At 42.8% G+C, this 17,934-nt stretch overlaps 21 non-coding genes across 21 annotated transcripts; all 21 read right to left on the bottom strand.

The window, feature by feature from the left end:
* Nucleotides 1-557: 557 nt before the first annotated feature.
* Nucleotides 558-630, bottom strand: TRNAV-AAC (transfer RNA valine (anticodon AAC)). Its single transcript has one exon. It is a non-coding gene; the product is annotated as a tRNA-Val (tRNA).
* A 411-nt stretch (nt 631-1,041) lies between these two features.
* TRNAV-UAC (transfer RNA valine (anticodon UAC)) lies at nt 1,042-1,114 on the bottom strand. The gene has a single exon. It is a non-coding gene; the product is annotated as a tRNA-Val (tRNA).
* Nucleotides 1,115-1,895: 781 nt separating this feature from the next.
* TRNAV-CAC (transfer RNA valine (anticodon CAC)) lies at nt 1,896-1,968 on the bottom strand. Its single transcript has one exon. It is a non-coding gene; the product is annotated as a tRNA-Val (tRNA).
* Nucleotides 1,969-2,805: 837 nt separating this feature from the next.
* Nucleotides 2,806-2,878, bottom strand: TRNAV-AAC (transfer RNA valine (anticodon AAC)). Its single transcript has one exon. It is a non-coding gene; the product is annotated as a tRNA-Val (tRNA).
* Nucleotides 2,879-3,289: 411 nt separating this feature from the next.
* TRNAV-UAC (transfer RNA valine (anticodon UAC)) lies at nt 3,290-3,362 on the bottom strand. The gene has a single exon. It is a non-coding gene; the product is annotated as a tRNA-Val (tRNA).
* A 781-nt stretch (nt 3,363-4,143) lies between these two features.
* On the bottom strand, nt 4,144-4,216 carry TRNAV-CAC (transfer RNA valine (anticodon CAC)). The gene has a single exon. It is a non-coding gene; the product is annotated as a tRNA-Val (tRNA).
* Nucleotides 4,217-5,052: 836 nt separating this feature from the next.
* Nucleotides 5,053-5,125, bottom strand: TRNAV-AAC (transfer RNA valine (anticodon AAC)). Its single transcript has one exon. It is a non-coding gene; the product is annotated as a tRNA-Val (tRNA).
* Nucleotides 5,126-5,537: 412 nt separating this feature from the next.
* Nucleotides 5,538-5,610, bottom strand: TRNAV-UAC (transfer RNA valine (anticodon UAC)). The gene has a single exon. It is a non-coding gene; the product is annotated as a tRNA-Val (tRNA).
* Nucleotides 5,611-6,391: 781 nt separating this feature from the next.
* On the bottom strand, nt 6,392-6,464 carry TRNAV-CAC (transfer RNA valine (anticodon CAC)). Its single transcript has one exon. It is a non-coding gene; the product is annotated as a tRNA-Val (tRNA).
* An 834-nt stretch (nt 6,465-7,298) lies between these two features.
* Nucleotides 7,299-7,371, bottom strand: TRNAV-AAC (transfer RNA valine (anticodon AAC)). The gene has a single exon. It is a non-coding gene; the product is annotated as a tRNA-Val (tRNA).
* Nucleotides 7,372-7,782: 411 nt separating this feature from the next.
* Nucleotides 7,783-7,855, bottom strand: TRNAV-UAC (transfer RNA valine (anticodon UAC)). The gene has a single exon. It is a non-coding gene; the product is annotated as a tRNA-Val (tRNA).
* A 781-nt stretch (nt 7,856-8,636) lies between these two features.
* Nucleotides 8,637-8,709, bottom strand: TRNAV-CAC (transfer RNA valine (anticodon CAC)). Its single transcript has one exon. It is a non-coding gene; the product is annotated as a tRNA-Val (tRNA).
* Nucleotides 8,710-9,532: 823 nt separating this feature from the next.
* TRNAV-AAC (transfer RNA valine (anticodon AAC)) lies at nt 9,533-9,605 on the bottom strand. Its single transcript has one exon. It is a non-coding gene; the product is annotated as a tRNA-Val (tRNA).
* Nucleotides 9,606-10,016: 411 nt separating this feature from the next.
* Nucleotides 10,017-10,089, bottom strand: TRNAV-UAC (transfer RNA valine (anticodon CAC)). Its single transcript has one exon. It is a non-coding gene; the product is annotated as a tRNA-Val (tRNA).
* A 781-nt stretch (nt 10,090-10,870) lies between these two features.
* TRNAV-CAC (transfer RNA valine (anticodon CAC)) lies at nt 10,871-10,943 on the bottom strand. The gene has a single exon. It is a non-coding gene; the product is annotated as a tRNA-Val (tRNA).
* Nucleotides 10,944-11,779: 836 nt separating this feature from the next.
* On the bottom strand, nt 11,780-11,852 carry TRNAV-AAC (transfer RNA valine (anticodon AAC)). Its single transcript has one exon. It is a non-coding gene; the product is annotated as a tRNA-Val (tRNA).
* Nucleotides 11,853-12,263: 411 nt separating this feature from the next.
* On the bottom strand, nt 12,264-12,336 carry TRNAV-UAC (transfer RNA valine (anticodon CAC)). Its single transcript has one exon. It is a non-coding gene; the product is annotated as a tRNA-Val (tRNA).
* A 781-nt stretch (nt 12,337-13,117) lies between these two features.
* Nucleotides 13,118-13,190, bottom strand: TRNAV-CAC (transfer RNA valine (anticodon CAC)). The gene has a single exon. It is a non-coding gene; the product is annotated as a tRNA-Val (tRNA).
* An 835-nt stretch (nt 13,191-14,025) lies between these two features.
* On the bottom strand, nt 14,026-14,099 carry TRNAV-AAC (transfer RNA valine (anticodon AAC)). Its single transcript has one exon. It is a non-coding gene; the product is annotated as a tRNA-Val (tRNA).
* A 1,808-nt stretch (nt 14,100-15,907) lies between these two features.
* TRNAV-AAC (transfer RNA valine (anticodon AAC)) lies at nt 15,908-15,980 on the bottom strand. The gene has a single exon. It is a non-coding gene; the product is annotated as a tRNA-Val (tRNA).
* A 1,347-nt stretch (nt 15,981-17,327) lies between these two features.
* Nucleotides 17,328-17,400, bottom strand: TRNAV-CAC (transfer RNA valine (anticodon CAC)). The gene has a single exon. It is a non-coding gene; the product is annotated as a tRNA-Val (tRNA).
* Between the last annotated feature and the right edge of the window lie 534 nt (nt 17,401-17,934).

Here is a 17,934-nt window from a genome sequence, read left to right as displayed (position 1 = left end):
ATTGCCGCCATAAGACCTATCTGTGTTTCAGAATATATAATTTAAAATGTGACTTTCCAATATGAAATTAGTTCACCCCGCCCAGCATACAACCGCGGAACTTCCACGGGTTACACGGATGTGCTAACCATTACACAATGCAAAAAACTGCTTGATTTGCAATTTACAGAATGCATTCATGTTGTTCACTAAAGCAACTTTGTTGCATTCATTGATGTGCAGTGCTAAGCACAAGTGTAAATGTGTTTGTCTGTCTAAAATGCCTTTTTTACAGCTTGCAGTAGGTCGCGTTATATCCAGTGCCATGGAATAAGGACCGGAGGAGCAAATACATTATAGAACATTCAGATACTAAAACAGCAGACGAAAACGACTTGTTAATGGAACTATTCTTATAGAACAAGAATATAACACGATTTACACCACCGTCGGCTGCCGTGAGAGCAACTCTCCGTGTTTGCCCATTATCATACCAGGTGAATGCTGGGCCTCGCTCGCCTTCTTCACACCTACAGTGTTGCACAAAAATTAGACTGGGATTTTCCAATGAAAATAGCTGTTTCCGCCCGGGATTGAACCGGGGACCTTCCGCGTGTTAGGCGGATGTGATAACCACTACACCACGGAAACGACCGCGCATAGTCTCACTTACAGGATATATTCATGATTTAAACAAAAGCTACTTTGTAGCATTCGGGGATGTGCAGTGTTAAGCACATGTATTTGTTAGAAATTAAAGTAGGGCGCCAAACTTCCAGTCCCCTGGAATATGGACCACAGGAGCAATGATATTGTAGAACCTTCAGGTACTATAAAAGAAGCCCTAGAACAACTGGTCGAAGGAACTATTGTTATAGAACGCCAATTTCATTCGTTTTTCACCGCCGACGGCCGCCGTGCAGGAAGCTACCCGTGGATCCCCATTATCATAGCACGTGAACGATGGGCCCCGCTCGCCATTTCCACACATCTAATATTTTTTTACCATTGTCACATATTACTTTTGCACAAAAAAGCAGTGGTTTTCCCGTAAAAAATAGCAGCTTCCGCCCGGGATCGAACCGGGGACCTTCCGCGTGTAAAGCGGATGTGATAACCACTACACCACGGAAACAACCGCAAATCTGGGTTTTTACAGAATACATTCAAGCTGAAAACCAAAGCCAGTGTGGTGCATTCCTTGATGTGCTGTGATGAGCAAAGGTGTAAATTTTATGTCTGTGGAACGTCTGTGCTCCACACTGAATTAAAGCGCGAAATTTCCGGTGGCCTGGAATTTGTACCAGAGGAGCTAGTAAGACCTAGATTAAACACATATAACGACAGTCGAAAAACAACTTCATAACCCTCTACTGCAAACTGTTTCCCTCAGGCAACAGATTACTTTTCACTTGTATAAATGGATAAATATTCTAGTCAGAAGTAGTTTTATGGACAATCCTAAACTTTACAGTCATTTAAAGACATATACCAGTGATGCCTACATTTTCATATATACTGTACATAACATAAGCCAAAACAGCAATACAACCAAAGGTAGACCTTCCACATTGTCAACATCCACGCGTACCAACCACCGTTTATTTATCGTGGGCGCTCCCCATCACAAAACTACAGGCTTTAGGATAGTAGGCAGGAATTAAATTCCAGAAATTTCAGAAACTGTAACAGCGGCCGTAGGACAACTTGTTAAGAACTATTGTTATAGGACGCCAATTTCAAACGTTTTACTCCAATGTCGGGAGCCGTGAAAGTAATTTCCCGCTTTTCCCCAGTATGATACCACGTGAATGCTACACCACGCTCGCCTTCTTCACACTCCTAGCATTTCTCTCCCATTGTCGCCTATCAGTGATGCACAAAAATCAGACAGCGGTTTTCCAATGTAAATAAGCTGTTTCCGCCCGGTATCGAACCAGGGACCTTCCGCGTGTGAGGCGGATGTGATAACCACTACACCACGGAAACAACCGCATGTCTTGGCATTTACAGAATATATTCCATCTGCAAACTAAAGCCAGTTTTTAGCATTTTTTTTTATGTGCAGCGTTAAGCGAACGTGTAAACTTTCATGTCTGTGGAACGTATGTTCTGCACATGAAATTAATGCTCGAAATTTCCGGCGACCTGGAATTTTAAATTTGAGAGCTAGTGAGATCTAGTCAATGTCGGAACCCTGATGAAAATTTCGCGTGGATTACTACTTTCCCGCCTGCTTTATTCACACTCCTAGCCTTTTAATCTTCCATTGCCGCCATAAGACCTATCTGTGCTTCAGAATATATAATTTAAAATGTGACTTTCCAATATGAAATTAGTTCACCCCGCCCAGCATATAACCCCGGACCTTCCACTGGTTACACGGATGTGCTAACCATTACACAATGCAAGAAAACTGCTTGATTTGCAATTTACAGAATGCATTCATGTTGTTCACTAAAGCAACTTTGTTGCATTCATTGATGTGCAGTGCTAAGCACAAGTGTAAATGTGTTTGTCTGTCTAAAATGCCATTTTTACAGCTTGAAGTAGGTCGCTTTATATCCAGTGCCATGGAATAAGGACCGGAGGAGCAAATACATCATAGAACATTCAGATACTAAAACAGCAGACGAAAACGACTTGTTAATGGAACTATTCTTATAGAACAAAAATATAACACGATTTACACCACCGTCGGCTGCCGTGAGAGCAACTCTCCGTGTTTGCCCATTATCCTACCAGGTGAATGCTGGGCCTCGCTCGCCTTCTTCACACCTACAGTGTTGCACAAAAATTAGACAGTGTTTTTCCAATGAAAATAGCTGTTTCCGCCCGGGATTGAACCGGGGACCTTCCGCGTGTTAGGCGGATGTGATAACCACTACACCACGGAAACGACCGCGCATAGTCTCACTTACAGGATATATTCAAGATTTAAACAAAAGCTACTTTGTAGCATTCGGGGATGTGCAGTGTTAAGCACATGTATTTGTTAGAAATTAAAGTAGGGCGCCAAACTTCCAGTCCCCTGGAATATGGACCACAGGAGCAATGATATTGTAGAACCTTCAGGTACTATAAAAGAAGCCCTAGAACAACTGGTCGAAGGAACTATTGTTATAGAACGCCAATTACATTCGTTTTTCACCGCCGACGGCCGCCGTGCAGGAAACTTCCCGTGAATTCCCATTATCATAGCACGTGAACGATGGGCCCCGCTCGCCATTTCCACACATCTAATATTCTTCTACCATTGTCACATATTATTTTTGCACAAAAAAGCAGTGGTTTTCCTGTAAAAAATAGCAGCTTCCGCCCGGGATCGAACCGGGGACCTTCCGCGTGTAAAGCGGATGTGATAACCACTACACCACGGAAACAACCGCAAATCTGGGTTTTTACAGAATACATTCAAGCTGAAAACCAAAGCCAGTGTGGTGCATTCCTTGATGTGCTGTGATGAGCAAAGGTGTAAACTTTATGTCTGTGGAACGTCTGTGCTCCACACTAAATTGAAGCGCGAAATTTCCGGTGGCCTGGAATTTGTACCAGAGGAGCTAGTAAGACCTAGATTAAACACATATAACGACAGTCGAAAAACAACTTCATAACCCTCTACTGCAAACTGATTCCCTCAGGCAACAAATTACTTTTCACTTGTATAAATGGATAAATATTCTAGACAGAAGTAGTTTTATGGACAATCCTAAACTTTACAGTCATTTAAAGACATATACCAGTGATGCCTACATTTTCATATATACTGTACATAACATAAGCCAAAACAGCAATACAACCAAAGGTAGACCTTCCACATTGTCAACATCCACGCGTACCAACCACCGATTATTTATCGTGGGCGCTCCCCATCACAAAACTACAGACTTTAGGATAGTAGGCAGGAATTAAATTCCAGAAATTTCAGAAACTGTAACAGCGGCCGTAGAACAACTTGTTAAGAACTATTGTTATAGGACGCCAATTTCAAACGTTTTACTCCAATGTCGGGAGCCGTGAAAGTAATTTGCCGCTTTTCCCCAGTATGATACCACGTGAATGCTGCACCACGCTCGCCTTCTTCACACTCCTAGCATTTTTCTCCCATTGTCGCCTATCAGTGATGCACAAAAATCAGACAGCGGTTTTCCAATGTAAATAAACTGTTTCCGCCCGGTATCGAACCGGGGACCTTCCGCGTGTGAGGCAGATGTGATAACCACTACACCACGGAAACAACCGCATGTCTTGGCATTTACAGAATATATTCCATCTGCAAACTAAAGCCAGTTTTTAGCATTTTTTTTATGTGCAGCGTTAAGCGAACGTGTAAACTTTCATGTCTGTGGAACGTATGTTCTGCACATGAAATTAATGCTCGAAATTTCCGGCGACCTGGAATTTTAAATTTGAGAGCTAGTGAGATCTAGTCAATGTCGGAACCCTGATGAAAATTTCGCGTGGATTACTACTTTCCCGCCTGCTTTATTCACACTCCTAGCCTTTTAATCTTCCATTGCCGCCATAAGACCTATCTGTGCTTCAGAATATATAATATAAAATGTGACTTTCCAATATGAAATTAGTTCACCCCGCCCAGCATATAACCCCGGACCTTCCACTGGTTACACGGATGTGCTAACCATTACACAATGCAAGAAAACTGCTTGATTTGCAATTTACAGAATGCATTCATGTTGTTCACTAAAGCAACTTTGTTGCATTCATTGATGTGCAGTGCTAAGCACAAGTGTAAATGTGTTTGTCTGTCTAAAATGCCTTTTTTACAGCTTGAAGTAGGTCGTTTTATATCCAGTGCCTTGGAATAAGGACCGGAGGAGCAAATACATCATAGAACATTCAGATAATAAAACAGCAGCCGAAAACGACTTGTTAATGGAACTATTCTTATAGAACAAAAATATAACACGATTTACACCACCGTCGGCTGCCGTGAGAGCAACTCTCCGTGTTTGCCCATTATCCTACCAGGTGAATGCTGGGCCTCGCTCGCCTTCTTCACACCTACAGTGTTGCACAAAAATTAGACAGTGTTTTTCCAATGAAAATAGCTGTTTCCGCCCGGGATTGAACCGGGGACCTTCCGCGTGTTAGGCGGATGTGATAACCACTACACCACGGAAACGACCGCGCATAGTCTCACTTACAGGATATATTCAAGATTTAAACAAAAGCTACTTTGTAGCATTCGGGGATGTGCAGTGTTAAGCACATGTATTTGTTAGAAATTAAAGTAGGGCGCGAAACTTCCAGTGCCCTGTAATATGGACCACAGGAGCAATGATATTGTAGAACCTTCAGATACTATAACGGAAGCCCTAGAACAACTGGTCGAAGGAACTATTGTTATAGAACGCCAATTTCATTCGTTTTTCACCGCCGACGGCCGCCGTGCAGGAAACTTCCCGTGAATTCCCATTATCATAGCACGTGAACGATGGGCCCCGCTCGCCATTTCCACACATCTAATATTTTTCTACCATTGTCACATATTATTGTTGCACAAAAAAGCAGTGGTTTTCCGGTAATGAAAAAGCTGCTTCCGCCCGGGATCGAACCGGGGACCTTCCGCGTGTAAAGCGGATGTGATAACCACTACACCACGGAAACAACCGCAAACCTGGGTTTTTACAGAATACATTCAAGCTGAAAACCAAAGCCAGCGTGGTGCATTCCTTGGTGTGCTGTGATGAGCAAAGGTGTAAACTTTATGTCTGTGGAACGTCTGTGCTCCACACTAAATTAAAGCGCGAAATTTCCGGTGGCCTGGAATTTGTACCAGAGGAGCTAGTAAGACCTAGATTAAACACATATAACGGCAGTCGAAAAACAACTTCATAACCCTCTACTGCAAACTGTTTCCCTCAGGCAACAAATTACTTTTCACTTGTATAAATGGATAAATATTCTAGACAGAAGTAATTTTATGGACAATCCTAAACTTTACAGTCATTTAAAGACATATACCAGTGATGCCTACATTTTCATATATACTGTACATAACATAAGCCAAAACAGCAATACAACCAAAGGTAGACCTTCCACATTGTCAACAAACACGCGTACCAACCACCGTTTATTTATTGTGGGCGCCCCCCATCACAAAACTACAGACTTTAGGATAGTAGGCAGGAATTAAATTCCAGAAATTTCAGAAACTGTAACAGCGGCCGTAGAACAACTTGTTAAGAACTATTGTTATAGGACGCCAATTTCAAACGTTTTACTCCAATGTCGGGAGCCGTGAAAGTAATTTCCCGCTTTTCCCCAGTATGATACCACGTGAATGCTACACCACGCTCGCCTTCTTCACACTCCTAGCATTTTTCTCCCATTGTCGCCTATCAGTGATGCACAAAAATCAGACAGCGGTTTTCCAATGTAAATAGGCTGTTTCCGCCCGGTATCGAACCGGGGACCTTCCGCGTGTGAGGCGGATGTGATAACCACTACACCACGGAAACAACCGCATGGCTTGGCATTTACAGAATATATTCCATCTGCAAACTAAAGCCAGTTTTTAGCATTTTTTTATGTGCAGCGTTAAGCGAACGTGTAAACTTTCATGTCTGTGGAACGTATGTTCTGCACATGAAATTAATGCTCGAAATTTCCGGCGACTTGGAATTTTAAACTTGAGAGCTAGTGAGATCTAGTCAATGTCGGAACCCTGATGAAAATTTCGCGTGGATTACTACTTTCCCGCCTGCTTTATTCACACTCCTAGCCTTTTAATCTTCCATTGCCGCCATAAGACCTATCTGTGTTTCAGAATATATAATTTAAAATGTGACTTTCCAATATGAAATTAGTTCACCCCGCCCAGAATATAACCGCGGAACTCCCACGGGTTACACGGATGTGCTAACCATTACACAATGCAAAAAACTGCTTGATTTGCAATTTACAGAATGCATTCATGTTGTTCACTAAAGCGACTTTGTTGCATTCATTGATGTGCAGTGCTAAGCACAAGTGTAAATGTGTTTGTCTGTCTAAAATGCCTTTTTTACAGCTTGAAGTAGGTCGCGTTATATCCAGTGCCATGGAATAAGGACCGGAGGAGCAAATACATTATAGAACATTCAGATACTAAAACAGCAGACGAAAACGACTTGTTAATGCAACTATTCTTATAGAACAAGAACATAACACGATTTACACCACCGTCGGCTGCCGTGAGAGCAACTCTCCGTGTTTGCCCATTATCATACCAGGTGAATGCTGGGCCTCGCTCGCCTTCTTCACACCTACAGTGTTGCACAAAAATTAGACAGTGTTTTTCCAATGAAAATAGCTGTTTCCGCCCGGGATTGAACCGGGGACCTTCCGCGTGTTAGGCGGATGTGATAACCACTACACCACGGAAACGACCGCGCATAGTCTCACTTACAGGATATATTCAAGATTTAAACAAAAGCTACTTTGTAGCATTCGGGGATGTGCAGTGTTAAGCACATGTATTTGTTAGAAATTAAAGTAGGGCGCCAAACTTCCAGTCCCCTGGAATATGGACCACAGGAGCAATGATATTGTAGAACCTTCAGGTACTATTAAAGAAGCCCTAGAACAACTGGTCGAAGGAACTATTGTTATAGAACGCCAATTTCATTCGTTTTTCACCGCCGACGGCCGCCGTGCAGGAAGCTACCCGTGGATCCCCATTATCATAGCACGTGAACGATGGGCCCCGCTCGCCATTTCCACACATCTAATATTTTTTTACCATTGTCACATATTATTTTTGCACAAAAAAGCAGTGGTTTTCCCGTAAAAAATAGCAGCTTCCGCCCGGGATCGAACCGGGGACCTTCCGCGTGTAAAGCGGATGTGATAACCACTACACCACGGAAACAACCGCAAATCTGGGTTTTTACAGAATACATTCAAGCTGAAAACCAAAGCCAGTGTGGTACATTCCTTGATGTGCTCTGATGAGCAAAGGTGTAAACTTTATGTCTGTGGAACGTCTGTGCTCCACACTAAATTAAAGCGCGAAATTTCCGGTGGCCTGGAATTTGTACCAGAGGAGCTAGTAAGACCTAGATTAAACACATATAACGACAGTCGAAAAACAACTTCATAACCCTCTACTGCAAACTGTTTCCCTCAGGCAACAGATTACTTTTCACTTGTATAAATGGATAAATATTCTAGACAGAAGTAGTTTTATGGACAATCCTAAACTTTACAGTCATTTAAAGACATATACCAGTGATGCCTACATTTTCATATATACTGTACATAACATAAGCCAAAACAGCAATACAACCAAAGGTAGACCTTCCACATTGTCAACATCCACGCGTACCAACCACCGTTTATTTATTGTGGGCGCTCCCCATCACAAAACTACAGACTTTAGGATAGTAGGCAGGAATTAAATTCCAGAAATTTCAGAAACTGTAACAGCGGCCGTAGAACAACTTGTTAAGAACTATTGTTATAGGACGCCAATTTCAAACGTTTTACTCCAATGTCGGGAGCCGTGAAAGTAATTTCCCGCTTTTCCCCAGTATGATACCACGTGAATGCTACACCACGCTCGCCTTCTTCACACTCCTAGCATTTTTCTCCCATTGTCGCCTATCAGTGATGCACAAAAATCAGACAGCGGTTTTCCAATGTAAATAAGCTGTTTCCGCCCGGTATCGAACCGGGGACCTTCCGCGTGTGAGGCGGATGTGATAACCACTACACCACGGAAACAACCGCATGGCTTGGCATTTCCATCTGCAAACTAAAGCCAGTTTTTAGCATTTTTTTATGTGCAGCGTTAAGCGAACGTGTAAACTTTCATGTCTGTGGAACGTATGTTCTGCACATGAAATTAATGCTCGAAATTTCCGGCGACCTGGAATTTTAAACTTGAGAGCTAGTGAGATCTAGTCAATGTCGGAACCCTGATGAAAATTTCGCGTGGATTACTACTTTCCCGCCAGCTTTATTCACACTCCTAGCCTTTTAATCTTCCATTGCCGCCATAAGACCTATCTGTGTTTCAGAATATATAATTTAAAATGTGACTTTCCAATATGAAATTAGTTCACCCCGCCCAGCATATAACCCCGGACCTTCCACGGGTTACACGGATGTGCTAACCATTACACAATGCAAGAAAACTGCTTGATTTGCAATTTACAGAATGCAATCATTTTGTTCACTAAAGCAACTTTGTTGCATTCATTGATGTGCAGTGCTAAGCACAAGTGTAAATGTGTTTGTCTGTCTAAAATGCCTTTTTTACAGCTTGAAGTAGGTCGCTTTATATCCAGTGCCATGGAATAAGGACCGGAGGAGCAAATACATCATAGAACATTCAGATACTAAAACAGCAGACGAAAACGACTTGTTAATGGAACTATTCTTATAGAACAAAAATATAACACGATTTACACCACCGTCGGCTGCCGTGAGAGCAACTCTCCGTGTTTGCCCATTATCCTACCAGGTGAATGCTGGGCCTCGCTCGCCTTCTTCACACCTACAGTGTTGCACAAAAATTAGACAGTGTTTTTCCAATGAAAATAGCTGTTTCCGCCCGGGATTGAACCGGGGACCTTCCGCGTGTTAGGCGGATGTGATAACCACTACACCACGGAAACGACCGCGCATAGTCTCACTTACAGGATATATTCAAGATTTAAACAAAAGCTACTTTGTAGCATTCGGGGATGTGCAGTGTTAAGCACATGTATTTGTTAGAAATTAAAGTAGGGCGCCAAACTTCCAGTCCCCTGGAATATGGACCACAGGAGCAATGATATTGTAGAACCTTCAGGTACTATAAAAGAAGCCCTAGAACAACTGGTCGAAGGAACTATTGTTATAGAACGCCAATTTCATTCGTTTTTCACCGCCGACGGCCGCCGTGCAGGAAACTTCCCGTGAATTCCCATTATCATAGCACGTGAACGATGGGCCCCGCTCGCCATTTCCACACATCTAATATTTTTCTACCATTGTCACATATTATTTTTGCACAAAAAAGCAGTGGTTTTCCTGTAAAAAATAGCAGCTTCCGCCCGGGATCGAACCGGGGACCTTCCGCGTGTAAAGCGGATGTGATAACCACTACACCACGGAAACAACCGCAAATCTGGGTTTTTACAGAATACATTCAAGCTGAAAACCAAAGCCAGTGTGGTGCATTCCTTGATGTGCTGTGATGAGCAAAGGTGTAAACTTTATGTCTGTGGAACGTCTGTGCTCCACACTAAATTAAAGCGCGAAATTTCCGGTGGCCTGGAATTTGTACCAGAGGAGCTAGTAAGACCTAGATTAAACACATATAACGACAGTCGAAAAACAACTTCATAACCCTCTACTGCAAACTGTTTCCCTCAGGCAACAAATTACTTTTCACTTGTATAAATGGATAAATATTCTAGACAGAAGTAGTTTTATGGACAATCCTAAACTTTACAGTCATTTAAAGACATATACCAGTGATGCCTACATTTTCATATATACTGTACATAACATAAGCCAAAACAGCAATACAACCAAAGGTAGACCTTCCACATTGTCAACATCCACGCGTACCAACCACCGTTTATTTATCCTGGGCGCTCCCCATCACAAAACTACAGACTTTAGGATAGTAGGCAGGAATTAAATTCCAGAAATTTCAGAAACTGTAACAGCGGCCGTAGAACAACTTGTTAAGAACTATTGTTATAGGACGCCAATTTCAAACGTTTTACTCCAATGTCGGGAGCCGTGAAAGTAATTTCCCGCTTTTCCCCAGTATGATACCACGTGAATGCTACACCACGCTCGCCTTCTTCACACTCCTAGCATTTTTCTCCCATTGTCGCCTATCAGTGATGCACAAAAATCAGACAGCGGTTTTCCAATGTAAATAGGCTGTTTCCGCCCGGTATCGAACCGGGGACCTTCCGCGTGTGAGGCGGATGTGATAACCACTACACCACGGAAACAACCGCATGTCTTGGCATTTACAGAATATATTCCATCTGCAAACTAAAGCAAGTTTTTAGCATTTTTTTTATGTGCAGCGTTAAGCGAACGTGTAAACTTTCATGTCTGTGGAACGTATGTTCTGCACATGAAATTAATGCTCGAAATTTCCGGCGACCTGGAATTTTAAATTTGAGAGCTAGTGAGATCTAGTCAATGTCGGAACCCTGATGAAAATTTCGCGTGGATTACTACTTTCCCGCCTGCTTTATTCACACTCCTAGCCTTTTAATCTTCCATTGAAGCCATAAGACCTATCTGTGTTTCAAAATATATAATTTAAAATGTGACTTTCCAATATGAAATTAGTTCACCCCGCCCAGCATATAACCCCGGACCTTCCACGGGTTACACGGATGTGCTAACCATTACACAATGCAAGAAAACTGCTTGATTTGCAATTTACAGAATGCAATCATGTTGTTCACTAAAGCAACTTTGTTGCATTCATTGATGTGCAGTGCTAAGCACAAGTGTAAATGTGTTTGTCTGTCTAAAATTCCTTTTTTACAGCTTGAAGTACGTCGCTTTATATCCAGTGCCATGGAATAAGGACCGGAGGAGCAAATACATCATAGAACATTCAGATACTAAAACAGCAGACGAAAACGACTTGTTAATGGAACTATTCTTATAGAACAAAAATATAACACGATTTACACCACCGTCGGCTGCCGTGAGAGCAACTCTCCGTGTTTGCCCATTATCATACCAGGTGAATGCTGGGCCTCGCTCGCCTTCTTCACACCTACAGTGTTGCACAAAAATTAGACAGTGTTTTTCCAATGAAAATAGCTGTTTCCGCCCGGGATTGAACCGGGGACCTTCCGCGTGTTAGGCGGATGTGATAACCACTACACCACGGAAACGACCGCGCATAGTCTCACTTACAGGATATATTCAAGATTTAAACAAAAGCTTCTTTGTAGCATTCGGGGATGTGCAGTGTTAAGCACATGTATTTGTTAGAAATTAAAGTAGGGCGCCAAACTTCCAGTCCCCTGGAATATGGACCACAGGAGCAATGATATTGTAGAACCTTCAGGTACTATAAAAGAAGCCCTAGAACAACTGGTCGAAGGAACTATTGTTATAGAACGCCAATTTCATTCGTTTTTCACCGCCGACGGCCGCCGTGCAGGAAACTTCCCGTGAATTCCCATTATCATAGCACGTGAACGATGGGCCCCGCTCGCCATTTCCACACATCTAATATTTTTCTACCATTGTCACATATTATTTTTGCACAAAAAAGCAGTGGTTTTCCTGTAAAAAATAGCAGCTTCCGCCCGGGATCGAACCGGGGACCTTCCGCGTGTAAAGCGGATGTGATAACCACTACACCACGGAAACAACCGCAAATCTGGGTTTTTACAGAATACATTCAAGCTGAAAACCAAAGCCAGTGTGGTGCATTCCTTGATGTGCTGTGATGAGCAAAGGTGTAAACTTTATGTCTGTGGAACGTCTGTGCTCCACACTAAATTAAAGCGCGAAATTTCCGGTGGCCTGGAATTTGTACCAGAGGAGCTAGTAAGACCTAGATTAAACACATATAACGACAGTCGAAAAACAACTTCATAACCCTCTACTGCAAACTGTTTCCCTCAGGCAACAAATTACTTTTCACTTGTATAAATGGATAAATATTCTAGACCGAAGTAGTTTTATGGACAATCCTGAACTTTACAGTCATTTAAAGACATATACCAGTGATGCCTACATTTTCATATATACTGTACATAACATAAGCCAAAACAGCAATACAACCAAAGGTAGACCTTCCACATTGTCAACATCCACGCGTACCAACCACCGTTTATTTATCGTGGGCGCTCCCCATCACAAAACTACAGACTTTAGGATAGTAGGCAGGAATTAAATTCCAGAAATTTCAGAAACTGTAACAGCGGCCGTAGAACAACTTGTTAAGAACTATTGTTATAGGACGCCAATTTCAAACGTTTTACTCCAATGTCGGGAGCCGTGAAAGTAATTTGCCGCTTTTCCCCAGTATGATACCACGTGAATGCTGCACCACGCTCGCCTTCTTCACACTCTTAGCATTTTTCTCCCATTGTCGCCTATCAGTGATGCACAAAAATCAGACAGCGGTTTTCCAATGTAAATAAGCTGTTTCCGCCCGGTATCGAACCGGGGACCTTCCGCGTGTGAGGCGGATGTGATAACCACTACACCACGGAAACAATCGCATGTCTTGGCATTTACAGAATATATTCCATCTGCAAACTAAAGACAGTTTTTAGCATTTTTTTATGTGCAGCGTTAAGCGAACGTGTAAACTTTCATGTCTGTGGAACGTATGTACTGCACATTAAATTAATGCTCGAAATTTCCGGCGACCTGGAATTTTAAATTTGAGAGCTGGTGAGATCTAGTCAATGTCGGAACCCTGATGAAAATTTCGCGTGGATTACTACTTTCCCGCCTGCTTTATTCACACTCCTAGCCTTTTAATCTTCCATTGCCGCCATAAGACCTATCTGTGTTTCAGAATATATAATTTAAAATGTGACTTTCCAATATGAAATTAGTTCACCCCGCCCAGCATATAACCGCGGACCTTCCACGAGTTACACGGATGTGCTAACCATTACACAATGCAAGAAAACTGCTTGATTTGCAATTTACAGAATGCATTCATGTTGTTCACTAAAGCAACTTTGTTGCATTCATTGATGTGCAGTGCTAAGCACAAGTGTAAATGTGTTTGTCTGTCTAAAATGCCTTTTTTACAGCTTGAAGTAGGTCGCTTTATATCCAGTGCCATGGAATAAGGACCGGAGGAGCAAATACATCATAGAACATTCAGATACTAAAACAGCAGACGAAAACGACTTGTTAATGGAACTATTCTTATAGAACAAAAATATAACACGATTTACACCACCGTCGGCTGCCGTGAGAGCAACTCTCCGTGTTTGCCCATTATCCTACCAGCTGAATGCTGGGCCTCGCTCGCCTTGTTCGCACCTACAGTGTTGCACAAAAATTAGACAGTGTTTTTCCAATGAAAATAGCTGTTTCTTGCCCGGGATTGAACCGGGGACCTTCCGCGTGTTAGGCGGATGTGATAACCACTACACCACGGAAACGACCGCGCGTAGTCTCACTTACAGGATATATTCAAGATTTAAACAAAAGCTACTTTGTAGCATTCGGGGATGTGCAGTGTTAAGCACATGTATTTGTTAGAAATTAAAGTAGGGCGCGAAACTTCCAGTGCCCTGGAATATGGACCACAGGAGCAATGATATTGTAGAACGTTCAGATACCATAACAGAAGCCCTAGAACAACTGGTCGAAGGAACTATTGTTATAGATCGCCAATTTCAATCGTTTTTCACCGCCGACGGCCGCCGTGCAGGAAACTTCCCGTGAATTCCCATTATCATAGCACGTGAACGATGGGCCCCGCTCGCCATTTCATCACATCTAGTATTTTTCTACCATTGTCACATATTATTTTTGCACAAAAAAGCAGTGGTTTTCCAATGTAAATAAGCTGTTTCCGCCCGGTATCGAACCGGGGACCTATAGCGTGTGAAGCGGATGTGATAACCACTACACCACGGAAACAACCGCATGTTTTGGCATTTACAGAATATATTCCATCTGCAAAGTAAAGCGAGTTTTGAGCATTTTTTGATGTGCAGCGTTAAGCGAACGTGTAAACTTTCATGTCTGTGGAACGTATGTACTGCACATTAAATTAATGCTCGAAATTTCCGGCGACCTGGAATTTTAAAAATGGGAGCTAGTGAGATCTAGACAATGTCGGAACCCTGATGAAAATTTCGCGTGGATTACTACTTTCCCGCCTGCTTTATTCACACTCCTAGCCTTTTAATCTTCCATTGCCGCCATAAGACCTATCTGTGTTTCAGAATATATAATTTAAAATGTGACTTTCCAATATGAAATTAGTTCACCCCGCCCAGCATATAACCGCGGACCTTCCACGGGTTACACGGATGTGCTAACCATTACACAATGCAAAAAACTGCTTGATTTGCAATTTACAGAATGCATTCATGTTGTTTACTAAAGCAACTTTGTTGCATTCATTGATGTGCAGTGCTAAGCACAAGTGTAAATGTGTTTGTCTGTCTAAAATGCCTTTTTTACAGCTTGAAGTAGGTCGCGTTATATCCAGTGCCATGGAATAAGGACCGGAGGAGCAAATACATTATAGAACATTCAGATACTAAAACAGCAGACGAAAACGACTTGTTAATGGAACTATTCTTATAGACAACAACAACAACATCAACATCATCTGTTTACCCTCCAGGTTCGGTATTTTCCTCGGACTTAGCGAGGGATCCCACCTCTACCGCCTCAGGGGCAGTGTCTTGGAGCTTCAGACTCTTGGTCGGGGGATACAACTGGGGAGTATGACCAGTACCTCGCCCAGGCGGCCTCACCTGCTATGCTGAACAGGGGCCTTGTGGAGGGAAGGCAAGGAAGAGGGAAGGAAGCGGCCGTGGCCTTAAGTTAGGTACCATCCCGGCATTCGCCTGGAGGAGAAGTGGGAAACCACGGAAAACCACTTCCAGGATGGCTGAGGTGGGAATCGAACCCACCTCTACTCAGTTGACCTCCCGAGGCTGAGTGGACCCCGTTCCAGCCCTCGTACCACTTTTCAAATTTCGTGGCAGAGCCGGGAATCGAACCCGGACCTCCGGGGGTGGCAGCTAATCACGCTAACCACTACACCACAGAGGCGGACCTATTCTTATAGAACAAGAATATAACACGATTTACACCACCGTCGGCTGCCGTGAGAGCAACTCTCCGTGTTTGCCCATTATCATGCCAGGTGAATGCTGGGCCTCGCTCGCCTTGTTCACACCTACAGTGCTGCACAAAAATTAGACAGTGTTTTTCCAATGAAAATAGCTGTTTCCGCCCGGGATTGAACCGGGGACCTTCCGCGTGTTAGGCGGATGTGATAACCACTACACCACGGAAACGACCGCGCATAGTCTCACTTACAGGATATATTCAAGATTTAAACAAAAGCTACTTTGTAGCATTCGGGGATGTGCAGTGTTAAGCACATGTATTTGTTAGAAATTAAAGTAGGGCGCGAAACTTCCAGTGCCCTGGAATATGGACCACAGGAGCAATGATATTGTAGAACCTTCAGATACTATAACAGAAGCCCTAGAACAACTGGTCGAAGGAACTATTGTTATAGAACGCCAATTTCATTCGTTTTTCACCGCCGACGGCCGCCGTGCAGGAAGCTACCCGTGGATCCCCATTATCATAGCACGTGAACGATGGGCCCCGCTCGCCATTTCCACACATCTAATATTTTTCTACCATTGTCACATATTATTGTTGCACAAAAAAGCAGTGGTTTTCCGGTAAAGAAAAAGCTGCTTCCGCCAGGGATCGAACCGGGGACCTTCCGCGTGTAATTCGGATGTGATAACCACTACACCACGGAAACAACCACATGTCTGTGTATTTACAGAATACATTCAAGCTGAAAACCAAAGCCAGTGTGTGGCATTCCTTGATGTGCTGTGTAAAGCAAAGGTGTAAACTTTATGTCTGTGGAACGTCTTTGCTCCACACTAAATTAAAGCGCGAAATTTCCGGTGGCCTGGAATTTGTACCAGAGGAGCTAGTAAGACCTAGATTAAACACATATAACGACAGTCGAAAAACAACTTCATAACCCTCTACTGCAAACTGTTTCCCTCAGGCAACAAATTACTTTTCACTTGTATAAATGGATAAATATTCTAGACAGAAGTAGTTTTATGGACAATCCTAAACTTTACAGTCATTTAAAGACATATACCAGTGATGCCTACATTTTCATATATACTGTACATAACATAAGCCAAAACAGCAATACAACCAAAGGTAGACCTTCCACATTGTCAACATCCACGCGTACCAACCACCGTTTATTTATCGTGGGCGCTCCCCATCACAAAACCACAGGCTTTCGGAGTACATCTGGCTCAACATCAAAAACATAGCAACATATGGTCGTGCAAGTTGTACTTGTGCCTTGCAGTATGTACCCATGGATAGTAGGCAGGAATTAAATTCCAGAAATTTCAGAAACTGTAACAGCGGCTGTAGAACAACTTGTTAAGAACTATTGTTATAGTACGCCAATTTCAAACGTTTTACGCCAATGTCGGGAGCCGTGAAAGTAATTTCCCGCTTTTCACCAGTATGATACCACGTGAATGCTACACCACGCTCGCCTTCTTCACACTCCTAGCATTTTTCTCCCATTGTCGCCTATCATTGATGCACAAAAATCAGACAGCGGTTTTCCAATGTAAATAAGCTGTTTCCGCCCGGTATCGAACCGGGGACCTTCCGCGTGTGAGGCGGATGTGATAACCACTACACCACGGAAACAACCGCACGTCTTTGCATTTACAGAATATATTCCATCTGCAAACTAAAGCCAGTTTTTAGCATTTTTTTATGTGCAGCGTTAAGGGAACGTGTAAACTTTCATGTCTGTGGAACGTATGTTCTGCCCATGAAATTAATGCTCGAAATTTCCGGCGACCTGGAATTTTAAATTTGAGAGCTAGTGAGATCTAGTCAATGTCGGAACCCTGATGAAAATTTCGCGTGGATTACTACTTTCCCGCCTGCTTTATTCACACTCCTAGCCTTTTAAATTTCCATTGCCGCCATAAGACCTATCTGTGTTTCAGAATATATAATTTAAAATGTGACTTTCCAATATGAAATTAGTTCACCCCGCCCAGCATATAACCGCGGACCTTCCACGGGTTACACGGATGTGCTAACCATTACACAATGCAAGAAAACTGCTTGATTTGCAATTTACAGAATGCATTCATGTTGTTCACTAAAGCAACTTTGTTGCATTCATTGATGTGCAGTGCTAAGCACAAGTGTAAATGTGTTTGTCTGTCT

Source organism: Anabrus simplex, chromosome 3 (genome assembly GCF_040414725.1).
Source record: "Anabrus simplex isolate iqAnaSimp1 chromosome 3, ASM4041472v1, whole genome shotgun sequence".
Classification (NCBI taxonomy): domain Eukaryota; kingdom Metazoa; phylum Arthropoda; class Insecta; order Orthoptera; family Tettigoniidae; genus Anabrus; species Anabrus simplex.
The sequence above is the reverse complement of the archived record's forward strand: the minus strand, read 5'-3'. Positions and strand labels throughout refer to the sequence as shown.